Raw genomic sequence first — 13337 nt, 5'->3', positions numbered from 1 at the left:
TCGGAAAAGCCAATTCCCAGAAACAAAGGGAAGTTTGAGCCAGTTGTAGCTGAAAGGGGCAGAACATAAACCTTTCCTTCTCTGACAGGAAGCTGCTCAGATCTGCTTTGAGCTTCGTTTCCTAGAGGGTGAAAGCTGCTGTTCTAGCTTCTGAAAGAAGGGGGAGGAGGGGAGGGAACAAGGATTTATTAATCATCCATTATAAGCCATTCACTGTGTTAAATGCTTTACAAAGATTACCCATTTGATTCGATCCTCACAACAATCTAGCGAAGTAGGTGCTATTTCAATCTTCATTTTATAGTTGAAGAAACTGAAGCAGGTTAAATGACTTGCCCAGGGTCACACAGCTAGCAAGTTTCTGAGGCTGTATTTGAACTCAGTTCTTTCTGCCTCCAGATCTAGCCCTTTTTCACTGCACCGCTACTTAGATGCCAACATTGCTTTCAAGTTCCAGAAGGAAACTGCCTGGGCATTTTTGAATTCTCGGTGTCTTGCCTAGGGTCTAAAGCTAGTGATCCCTTTTTGTTAATCCTTTTCTCTATTAATACCAAACAGAAATTGCAGCTGTATGCAGGGAAAGAAAGAGGATGGCATGTTATCCCCATGAAAATGTGAACACACTAGTGACTAGGTACTTGGATCCTCCTTGGTGGGTACAGAGGCCAAATCAGATGTGAAAGGTAAAATGGTATGATGGTTAAAAGTGCTAGATGTGGGTTCAAATCCTGCCTCTGATGCTTTTTAACTATGGGATATAGTTATGTTATTTAACCTCTCTGTCCCTCAGTCTCCTCATCAGTCAAATGAAGGGTAGGACTAAAACGTTTCTGAGATCCCTTTTTACTCTAAATCTATAACCTATTAGCCTGATCAGGACACTCTCTAGGGATTCCCTGTGGGATCTGACCCCCTACCTGGGCCAGCTCTTTAACTCTATCCTATCCCAAAACACCAAAGACTAATCTAACGATCTCATTTTGGCAGATGATGAAATTGAGTCATTTCCTCCCTGTGTGACCCTAAGTTCCCTTAACTGCTCTGGACCTTTTTCCTCCTCTGTAAAAGGAGGGAGCTTGGTAAGACGGGCTTTAAGATTCCATCCATGAAAAATAAAGTGACTTTACCTAAGATGATAGCAATAGGTAGCATCAAAGTCAGCATTAAGACATGAGTCCCCTGGTTCCCCTTTCAGTGCCACACCCATTTGCAAATTCTTCCCTTACACAGTTTTTGTGTTCCAAAATGTTAGCTGTTTCAGTCTGCTTTATTCATAAGAAATTGTAAATTAATGAATTTACTCTGTATGTACCTTATGTTTTCATGCTGTTTCCAGTTATAATGTGAGCTCCTTGCGGGAAGGAACTGTTCTTTGCCTTTCTTTGAATCCCCAGTGCTTAGCATAATTTCTAGTACATAGTAGGCACTTAATAGATGTTTTTTGACTGCCTGAATGGTCTAATGAACCTATACAATTTCTTTTTAATACAGAAAGCCCAGAACTGACTGGCAATGTTAGAAATGAGCCCAAAAGGAAAGCAAAGAAGATGAGTTAGGTCTCCCACCCTCCACCCATCCCCATTTCCTGAAAAGTCTCTTAAGTCGACCTAGTAAATTCTGCTTGGGGCTGATATCTAAGGCTACATCCACTCTAAGTGAGGGCACATCTAACAGATAAGAGAGAGTATTTGGTGTGAGGCAGCCTCACCCCATTCTCAAAAAATTAGGGATTGAACAGATGATTGACACTATTTCCACAGGCACAATGGAGTTAGTAGAAAGAACATTGGATAGGAAACATAAGACCTTTATTCAAATTCTGACCATGACACTAGCTCAGCGGACTGAGTAACTCAAAAGAGAAAGTACTTGCCTTAATATATCATAGTACAATTGAGGGAAAATGCTTTATAAACCTGAAAGCACTCACTTTATAAAGGTGGGTTCTTGTCATTATAGAGAGGCAAATATGACATAGTTGACAGAGATCAGGCCTTGGAGTCCGGAAGGCCTCCCACTGACATATTGGTGATGGGACTGGCCCTTGGTAAGTTGCTTAACTTCTCAATAAATTAAAGTTGCACATCTACATTACTAGAGGCAGTTTCCTCTTCAAGAATTTCTTATGCAAATGAAATCATAAATTTAGTCTCCCCAAAATGTTATTTTTACTAGAATGGTGTTTGAGGGCACAGTTCCCTTATGGCAGGGATTGTTACATCATGGACCCTGTTGCCAATCTGGTGAAGCCTGTGGACTCCTCAGATCAAGTTAAATCAAAAGGCATTTGTTATGCCTTACTATGGTTCAGGCATTGTACTAAATGCAAAGTATTGTGTCAGATTCATGCTTTTCAATGAAAACTACAAAGGAAAACAATTATATTTAAATACAGTTATTAAAATATTAAAAGTTCTAAGTTCATAGACTTTCCTGATATCTATTCATGGACCCCTTGCATTAAGAAACCCTGTCTGATGATAAATAAAAAGACTCCTGAGTTTGTGGTGATGATTATTCTCTAGAATTTCACATTCTTAGTATAAGCTGATGTCTCTGTGGACAGTTCGCTAGGAGAAGCTTGGGAATGGACAACTCAGGCCTTATATCCAGAGGAGTCAGCTTTGTTGGGATTGTCTAATAGAAGTCATTTATATACCCTTGGAGTGTGTTGCATGTGGAAACAGTTTCCCATTATTATATGCAGGGTTTTTTCATTGTATTCCAGAAGGAGAAAATCCAGCTATGTTCCCAGTGACCGGTGAAGATAAGCTCAACCAAAGACAGGCCCAAAATTGGAAATTCTCCTGACAAAAAGAGTTTGGGGTAGTTTTAGCAGGAATGGGAAGAACAATGTCATGTTTTCCTTACACAGAAGACTGCCCAAGTCACAGCTTTAACTTGGACCTCACATTTCTTTGACAGTGAAATTTACCATGAGCTTCCTAGCTCCTGGAGGAAACCATTTGAGGGTCTGAACCTGAATTATCATCCTCCTTTTGTTAATTCCTCTTTATGAATCCTTAAAAGAAACTATGGCATGGAAGATATAGAGGATACCTATGTCCCCCTCCCCCCCAAAAAAAGGAAAAGGGAAAAATATAGTGTGTTGTTTTCTTTGGAATGGTAAATACATATTATCAAACTGGAGACCAGACTGCAGTGCTGCATTGATGGATATAGATGTCCCACAGCCAGCAGAACCAGAACAGATTAGAGTCTTTATAGAATCTGCTGTAGGGGAGGCAGAACCAAGATGGAGAAAAGGAAAGGACTAATCTGAGCTCTTCCCTAAACCCCTCCAAATACCTTTAAATAATGCCTCAAAATAAATTCTAGAGTAGCAGAACCCACAAAAGGATGGAGTGAAACAATTTTACAACCCAAAACAACTTAGAAGGTTGGCAAGAAAGATCTGGGGGATGAGAATGGAGTGAAGTCCAAGTGTAGATTTTGACCTAGCAAACCAACAGTAGACCATGGGAGTGGGAGAGGGGGGTGGCATTGAATCACTGGTAACAGCAGTGAAAAGGTGAACAGACAACTGGTCAGGAGAAGATTACAGGGGTCCTTTTGCTGGCACCAGGGGCAGAACCCTGTTGCATTGTCCATACCTACATCTAGGTCACAGTCCTGGGTCTCAGTCCCAGAACTCTACTTCCCTTTTTTGATTTTAAAATTCTTTTTTGAGCTCTTCAGTGTCCTGGAGCTAATACATATATTTTTTTTTCCTTGATGCTTTGGATGTAGGAGTTTTGATCTTGCTGTTTTCTTCTGAGTTTGTGTTTTGATCTTCTCTATTACCATAGTAACTTTCTATAGTCAGGATCTTTTTGTTGTTTGCTCATTTTCCAACTTATTTCTTGACTTTTATCTCTTTGATAAAGTGGACCCCTATTTCCAGAGTGGAGGGGGTACTGTTCCAAGCTTCAAGTTTTTTTGCAGTTATTTTCAGAGGTAATTCTGGGGACCTGTAAGTTTTCAGTCTTCCAAGATGATATGATCTAATGAGAGATGTGTTTATTATTTGTTCTTTACTCTGGTCTGTGAAGGACTCTTTTCTATTCTGTACCTTTGTTTGACCAGAGTCCCAGCTCCCCTGTAGCCAGCAAGGTCTAGTGTGTTGGTGCTCCTCCTCTCCCTAGAACTGTGACCCAGGACTTGACTCAGATCCAAGTATAGGAAATTCAACAGGGTCCTGCCACTGCTGCTCCCAAAGGGATCCCTGTAATCTTTGTCTGGCCAGTTGTCTGACCCCCTTATCATCTGTGTGTTGATAGGTCCAGGAACCACTACTGTCACCACTGATTCAATCCCACCCCAACCCTCACTCCAAATGTCTACTGCTGGTTTCCTGGGGCATGAACTGTACTGTACTGCACTCTACGCTCACCCTGGTACAACATATCTTTCCTGCCAACTTTCTAAGTTGTCTTGGGTTGAAAAATTGCTTCACTCCATCGTTTTGTGTGTTCTGCCACTCTAGAATTTGTTTTGAGGCATCATTTAAAGGTATTTTGGAGGGATTTGGGGAAGAGTTCAGACAAGTTGCTACCTTTTTGCCACCATTTTAGCTTCTCTTTTTTTGAGATAATTCTGAAGGACTTAAGATAAAAGGTGTAGTCCATCTCCCAAATGAGAACTGGTGGAGTCTGGATGCAGATTGAAGCACACTTTTTATTTTTCTTGGGTTTTTCTTTTTCTTTTTTGTGTTTTCTTTCACAACATGACTTAAATGGAAATGTGTTTTGCATGACTACACATGTATAACCTATATCAGATTGCTTATCTTCTCAATGAGATGAAGAGTGAAGAAAGAGATGATTTCAAATTCAAAATTTTGGGGGGACGGAAGAGTGCTAAAATTATTTTTAAATGTAATTGGGGAAAATATTAAATAAAAAATTCAGAGGGAAAAAAGAATCTGCTGTGGGGGTTCCTGGTATAATCTGATTCTCAGCAACTGTCCCCAGCTACAAGGGAGCCCAGAGCTCCCATAGGGGACACAGTCATCTCCAGAGTGTGAAGTGGAAACCTTTGACTATGATGTTTCCCCCAGTTTCCATGATTATCATCAGCCCCCAGAAAAGAGAATCCAATAAGACCAAGATGAGAAAGTAGCCAAGAAGCCAGGAGCAGGAAAAAAAGGTCCCACATTGTGTAAGGGAATGGTGGAACCTGATTTGCCTGGTTTAAAATCTGATACTAAGAGGGTGAAAAACCAAAAGTTTCACCATTTTGGTGCAAAATCAAGACAGAAGTTTTTTAGATGAGAAAACAGATTAATGTCCTGGAAATGGCCCCTTTTTGCCTTTTGAGCATCTTTTTGGACACAAATCTTCTATGGTTTTGCAAAAACAGTGAAGGCTGGGTTCCTGGGGAGAGTACCAAGATGGCTTTGATTTCTACAATGATATATAGTTGAATCCTTGCTGGGAAGTACATTGTCCCAAAACTAAAAATGTGATTCCCTAAAATAAAGATTTTCATTTTTGGTAATGGACACAGCATATTACTCTGATAATTACTACGTGTGTAACTTTGGAAAAAATCACATGACCTCACCAGGCCTAAGTTTCCTCATCTATAAAAAGAGGGAGTTTAACTAAATGACCTTTGAAGTGCCTACAAGCCATTGCTCCATGATCCTATGCTGCCCCTTAATAAAAATGGGTCATTATAAGAAATTAGAAGAGCCTGGAATAGACAAGGGGATTTATCAGAGGCAGCAGAAAAATGTCCACTTAAGTATATGTACTTAAAAGACATAAACTACAGCTTGCTAAAAGGTAGCATGAAGCAACCAAATTAGAAAAGCAAGGAACAGTCTACCTGTCAAATGTAAGGGGAGGGGAACAATTCATGACCAAACAAGAGATAGAGATCGTTACGAAATGTAGAATAGATAGTTTTCATCATATTAAATTGAAAAGCTTTTGTAAAACAAAACAAATGCAACCAAGATTAAAAGGAAAGCAGAAAGCTGGGAAACAATCTTTACAGCAAGTGTCTCTGATATAGGTTTCAGTTCTCAAATATACAGAGAACTGAAGCAAATTTATGAGAATACAAGTCATTCCTCAATTGATAACTGGTCAAAGGTTTATGTTTTACATGATAACACATGCATGAACTATACATACATACATATATGTATATATATATATCAAATTGTCTACCATTTTCAGAAGAGGAGAGGGGAGAAAGGGGTGGGAGAAAAATTTGGAACTCAAAATCTTGTAAAAATCAATGCTAAAAAACTTTCTTAATATGTAATTGGGGAAAAATAAAATACCATTTAAATTTTTTAAATAAAGAAAAGTATCCATCTATATCCTAAGAATGAAGTGGGGGTAAGATACTTACTTTGATAAGGGACTTCTTTTGATTGGGACTCAGGACACAGCATTTCACATCACTAAAAGAACCCTGTTAATGATAGGGAGGAGAACTTCTGCCAAGTGAGACTATAAGTTCCTTTTTTAAAAGTATAGCAGCGGTGTGTAGTGGGTAGCACAGGGAAGAAAAGCGGACTTTATATTTTACTCAGGAGCCTAGTCCAACTCTTGGTTCTGTCTGATAGTCAGTTATCTGTTTAACCTTTGACAAGTCATAGAACATCTATTTGGTTTTTTAATTTTTTAATCTGTGAAATGACGAGTTTGGACTAGATGGCCTCTCTATCTTAAGTCTACATTTTTTATCCCCTGCAGAACCTAGAATGTTTGAAATTTAGGGCCTGTTCAGTGAGTGAATGTATGTGTGTAGATGTAAATATGTGTGTATGTGTGTGTGTGTGTGTGTGTGTGTATGTGTATTTCATCAGCTTTTAGAGGAGCTAGGTGACTCAGCAGACAGAATGCTGGGCCTAGAGGGAGGAAGATCTGAGTTCAATTCTGGCCTCAGATATTTACGTTTGTGTAGACCCTGGGCAAGTCCCTTAACCTTTGTTTGCGTCACTTTCCTTAATTGCAAAATGGGTATAAAATAATCGTACCTACCTGGCAGGGTTCTTGTGAGGATAAAATGAGGTAGGGGTTGTAAAGCACTTAGTATGGTGCCAGACACATAGTAGGTGCTGTATAAATGCTAAATGAATAGATAGATAAATTAATGGATGGATGGATGGATGAAAAGTCTTGAATCCTCAGGATCATTGAATCACAGAAGGAGAGTTGGAAGGGATCCCAGCAGCCATAACCCTTACTCAGAAGAAATTCCTACTATTTTAACATACCCAGCAAGCCTGGTCCCTTCCTATTTTGCCAGTCTTCTTACATTTCTCCTCATGTATTCTGATGCAGTGGCACTCATCTCCTTGATGTTCCTTCAAAAATACACTCCATTTTCCAATGTTATGCTTTTCCAGTGGTTATTTCTCCATGCCTGAAATTGTCTCCTTCCTCATCTCTGTCTCCTGGACTCCCTTGTTTGAATTTTCAGCTAAAATCCCACCTTCTGACAAGTCTTTCCACATCTTCCTTCATACCTTTCCCCTTGTTATCATCATTTTATCATAGATATAGATATACACACACATATATACACACATATATGTGTGTGTGTGTGTGTGTATTTTATACACCATTGTTTGCATGCTGTGTCTACCTTGACTGGGAACTCCTTGAAAGTAGGCACTCTCTTTTACCTTTCATTGTATCCCTAACTCTTAGCACAGTATACGACACATAGGAGATCTTTAATACATGGTTGGTGGATACTTGATATGTGGTCTGTGACTATATATTTGTGGCAACTGCCTTGATATCTTGAGGAGTATGGCACTGTGATCCAGGGCTCAAATGCAAGGGTCACCTGTTGAATCACAGGACCTGCCCTGAGAGAATCCTTCATCAGATGTTTGTGTTATCTTAATACTTAGCTGATTAAGCAACATTGATGAACTTATTGCCTAATGTCAGTGCTATACCTATTCTTTTAGGACAACCCCAAGCTAATGAGAGAAGCTCAAACATGTATTAATCAAATGAAACTTTGACCAGAGTTAGGCCAAACACTCATAATTCCACAATAAGGAGCCCATTTTTCTTCCTACCTACCCTATGAGATTCTCAGGAAAGCCTTTGTCTTGTGTTCTGTTTTACATATATACATGTATATAGATATATATATGTATGTATGTATACATATATATACATATCTTATATGTGTGTGTATTCTGCTATTTTGTAGTATTTCTAAGGGGAAAATCTAGCACAACCAGAAAGTTTACTATTAAAAGAAAAAACACAGAAAGGGAGCTTAGAATAGTGGGGGAGATGAATGAAGTTTCATACTTAAAGTAGCTCTCCCCGCTTTCTGTAATCTAATGTTGAACTTACCTGAAAAAACCAACAAAAACAACACAACAAAACAACAACAACTGTAAGATGCTTTCCCTCTATCTTTTCAATCCTGGCAAAGTTGGGGTTATAGAGATAAAAACAAATAAGCAAAGAAAGGAAATCATTTTGCCTTTAGAGGTTAAAGTGCTATAGCTTCAGATATGGTTATCTGTCAGCTTATATGCTTACAATGACCAGTGTTTTTCTGGGTTTAGAGTGAACTATCAGGTACTCACTGTACACGTAATCACATAATGTAATTATTTTCTTAATTTCAAAGGATTAATTTTGTTCCAAGATGGATTAAAACTAGAATGAATAAGACATAAGGCCTTGTTTGCATTTATTGTTAACTTCTATTTCAACAACATGAGAAAAAAATCTCCTGAGACTGTTATTTTGATACCATTTTAAGTTTTGCTTTCATGTGTGATAGTCTGAATTGTCATTTAAACTAATCCATCTCTCAAAAGAAGTGCCATGGGCTGCTCAAAGGGAGTTTGATGCAATTACTGATACAGGTGTATGTCTGTGCCTGAGAAGGTTGGGAGAACAACCCTGCAAGTTCAATGGTAGGATCCTCTTGAATCAATTCCCATATTGTGCTGTTTCCTTTCTCAGCAAGAAATTTTCCCACCTGGTTAATTCTGAGCCTGGCTGCGTTACCCTGTGCATAATGTGGAACTTTGCTACATGATTGGCTATTCCAAAATAAAGATTAACTCTTACTTGGAATCAAACACAGTTTAGGATGCTTTATCCTAATATGCTTATGTTGGGTCAGTCTGTGCCCTTGAAGACACAATATTAATATTATTATAACAATGTCCCTCCTTCTTCCTTTCATAGAATTTTTTTATAACCAGGCAGAAGCATTGTAAAAGATCTTTTTTGCTATTGTTGTTTTTAGATACAACTAATCTTGTTGCAATACTCAACATCTCTGAGTTACTGTAATGGGGTATAAGTATTAAACATCTTACTGTTTTTTAAATTTTTCTATTTGAATTTGTAGTCACTAATAGTTACACATTTATGTATAAGATTAGGTCTCTAAAGTATCTCATTCTTTCTGAATGATATGAAGATAACAAATTCTCAAAAGGAAAGAATACAACAAAGATGTGTGATAAAGATGTAAAAGTTTTCCATTTTAATTGAGTAGCAAACTTCAATTTGAGAAAGATTAGATTGTTTTCACTAAGAACTAAGACAGAGAGGGAGGAGCCAAGGTGGCAGAGAAGAAAGACCCATATACTCTAGTGCTTCCCCCATAGCCCACAAAATGCCTGTAAAAAATGACTCTCAGCAAATTTTAGAGCAGCAGAAGCCACAGAACAACAGAGTGAAAGAGATTTCCTGTCAAAGGGAACCTGGAAGGCTGACAAGAAAGGTCTATCTCATGAGACCCTGAGCAGAATAGAGTCAATCTCTGGCCATGTGGCACTGGGAAGCACAGGACCTGAACAGATCTCCAGGGTCTCACCAGAGAGGGTTCCAGATCCCTCAACCCACAAGTGACAAAGAAAGCTCCAAAGGTCAGTGTGGAAGGACTTTACCAGCTGGGAGAGAGGGGAGTAAGGTACCCCCAGCACTGGCCATACGCAACAGCAGAGGTTGTGGCAGCAGCAGCAGCAGGTGGCTATAGTGGCCGTGGAAGCAGTCTGGGTCCATTGTCCAGGCAGCTCAGCTTAAAGTCCCTGGGGGAATTGAGCAGCTCATCTGAATCTCAGCCTTGAGCATGGCACTGGAGGGAGGAGGAGCACTAGGACCCTCCTCTTGACAAAGGATTCAGAAGTCAAGTAACTTCCTGGGGAAAATGCCCCAAAAAGGGGGAAAAATAAGACCATAGAAGGTTACTTTCTTAGTGAACAATTATCTCCTTCCATCCTTTGAGATGAGAAAGAACAATGCATACTGTCAGAGGAAGTCAAGGCTTCTGCCTCCAGTACCTCCAAAATGAATATGAAATGGGTTCAAGTCATAGAAGAGCTTAAAAAGCAAGTCAGCAGTTTGCTAAATGAGAAACAAAAAATGCTGAGGAAAATAACACCTTTAAGAAGAGGCTACCTCAATTGGAAAAAGAGGTCCAAAAAGTCAGTGAGGAGAAGAAGGTTTTAAAAAGCAGAATTAGCCAAATAGATAGGAAAGTTCAAAAGCTCACTGAACAAAATAGTTCTTTAAAAGAGAGACTGGAGTTCAGGGAAGCTAATAATTTTATGAGATAAACCAAGAAGTTAGAAAACAAAACCAAAAGATTGAAAAAATTGAAAATAATGTGAAACATCTCATTGGAAAAACAACTGACCTAGAAAATAGATCCAGGAGAGACAATTTAAAAATTATAGGGCTACCTGAAAGCCATGATCAAAAAAAGATCCTAGACATCATCTTTCATGAAATTATCAAGGAAAACTGCCCTGACATTCTAGAACCAGAGGGCAAAATAAATATTGAAAGAATCCACCAATCACCTCTTGAAAGACATCTGAAAAGAGAAACTCCTAGGAATATTGTGGCCAAATTTCAGAGTTCCCAGGTCGAGTAGAAAATATTGCAAGCATCTAGAAAGAAACAATTCAAGTATTGTGGAAATACAATCAGGATAACACAGGATCTGGCAGCTTCAACATTAAGGGATCGAAGGGCTTGGAACAGGACATTCCAGAAGTCAAAGGAACTGGGATTAAAACCAAGAATCACCTACCCAGCAACACTGAGTATAACACTTCAAGGGAATAAATGGTCATTCAATGATATAGAATAATTCAATGATATAGAATATGAATGTTTTCAAGCATTCATGATGAAAAGACCAGAACTGAATAGAAAATTTTGACTTTCAAACATAAGAATGAAGAAAAGCATGAGGGGGGGCGGAGCCAAGATGGCAGAGTAGAAAAACGCACATACACATAGCTCCGAACCCATAACCCACAGAACGGCTAGAGGGGAGTAATGGCGAATTCTGCACCCAGAGGCCACGGAATATTGGAGCGAGGGAGATTTCTGTTCCAGAGAGACCTGCAAACCTCTCGCGGGGGGTCCTTCGTGCTGCGGACTGGGCGCAGGGACTGGGAGCTGAGTGCAGCCCTGCAGCGGCCGCAACACCGTGAGGAAAAGATCCGAGCGGGCTACGGGGATGGGATCTCCTGTGGCCACGCGGGTCCCTTCACCCACAGAGGGAACTGCAAACCTCTCGCAAAAGGTCCATCGCGCTGCAGACGCGGAGCCCAGCCCAGACCTGCGGAGGCCTCGGCTCCGAGAGGTACAGATCCGAGCAGGCTTCAGAGACGGGATCTCCAGTGGCGGCACAAGCCCCTCCACCCACAGGTGAGGACGGTCAGTGAGAGAGTCTCTTTGGCAGGTCGAGAGGGGAGTGGGGTGCCCCCATGTCGGGCCCCCCCAGGAGATAGAAGCTGAGAGGCGGCTGCAGACAGGGGCTCCCCAAGCGGGCGGGAGCCTGGATCCATTGTGGAAGGTCTGTGCATAAACCCCCTGAGGGAACTGAGCCTGAGAGGCAGCCCTGCCCCGACCTGACCACCTGAACTTAATTCTCACACTGAATAGCAGCCCTGCCCCCGCCAAAAGCCCTAAGGCGGGAAGCAGCATTTGAATCTCAGTCCCCAAACTCTGGCTGGGAGGACCAGGAGGCAAGGTGGGTGTGAGGAGAATATTCAGAGGTCAAGCCACTGGCTGGCCAAAATGCCAAGAAAAGGGAAAAGAAATAAAACTATTGAAGGGTACTTTCTCAGAGAAAAGACACTTCCTCCCTTCCTTTCTGATGAGGAAGAACAATGCTTACCATCAGGCAAAGACACAGAAATCAAGGATTCTGTGTCCCAGCCCACCCAATGGGCTCAGGCCATGGAAGAGCTCAAAAAGAATTTTGAAAATCAAGTTAGAGAGGTGGAGGAAAAACTGGGAAGAGAAATGAGAGGGATGAAAGAGAAGCATGAAAAGCAGATCAGCTCCCTGCTAAAGAAGAACCAAAAAAATGTTGAAGAAATTAACACCTTGAAAACTAGCCTAACTCAATTGGCAAAAGAGGTTCAAAAGGCCAATGAGGAGAAGAATGCTTTCAAAAGCAGAATTAGCCAAATGGAAAAGGAGATTCAAAAGCTCACTGAAGAAAATAGATCTTTCAAAACTGGAATGGTACGGATGGACGCTAAGGACTTTATGAGAAAGACAGATATCATAGAACATAGCGTGAAGATTCGAAAAATGGAAGATAATGTGAAATATCTTATTGGAAAAACAACTGACCTGGAAAATAGAATCACCAGAGACAATGTAAAAATTCTGGGACTACCTGAAAACCATGATCAAAAGAAGAGCCTAGACATCATCTTCCATGAAATTATCAAGGAAAACTGCCCTGACATTCTAGAACCAGAGGGCAAAATAAATATTCAAGGAATCCGCAGAACACCGCGTGAAAGAGATCCAAAAAGAGAAACTTCTAGGAACATTGTGGCCAAATTCCAGAATTCCCAGGTGAAAGAGAAAATATTGCAAGCAGCTAGAAAGAAACAATTCAAGCATTGTGGAAATACAATCAGGATAACACAAGATCTAGCACCCTCTACATTAAGGGATCGAAGGAAATGGAGTAGGATATTCCAGAAGTCAAAGGAACTAGGATTAAAACCAAGAATCACCTACCCAGCAAAACTGAGTATAATACTTCAGGAGAAAAAATGGTCTTTCAATGAAATAGAGGATTTTCAAATTTTCTTGATGAAAAGACCAGAGCTGAAAAGAAAATTTGACTTTCAAACACAAGAATGAAGAGAACCATGAAAAGGTGAACAGCAAAGAGAAGTCATAAGGGACTTACTAAAGTTGAACTGTTTACATTCCTACATGGAAAGACAATATTTGTAACTCTTGAAACATTTCAGTATCTGGGTACTGGGTGGGAGTACACACACACACACATGCACACACGCACACATACATAGAGACAGAGTGCACAGAGTGAATTGA

At 40.2% G+C, this 13337-nt stretch overlaps 1 long non-coding RNA gene across 1 annotated transcript in view; it reads left to right on the top strand.

Annotated features, from left to right (window-relative positions):
• Nucleotides 1-13337, top strand: part of LOC140526064 (uncharacterized) — a 46646-nt gene that overhangs the window by 7774 nt on the left and 25535 nt on the right. The gene's annotated exons all lie outside the window — the stretch shown is intronic.

Source organism: Notamacropus eugenii, chromosome 2, assembly GCF_028372415.1.
Source record: "Notamacropus eugenii isolate mMacEug1 chromosome 2, mMacEug1.pri_v2, whole genome shotgun sequence".
NCBI classification, from domain to species: Eukaryota; Metazoa; Chordata; class Mammalia; order Diprotodontia; family Macropodidae; genus Notamacropus; species Notamacropus eugenii.
This window is presented reverse-complemented; position numbering and strand designations above follow the sequence as displayed.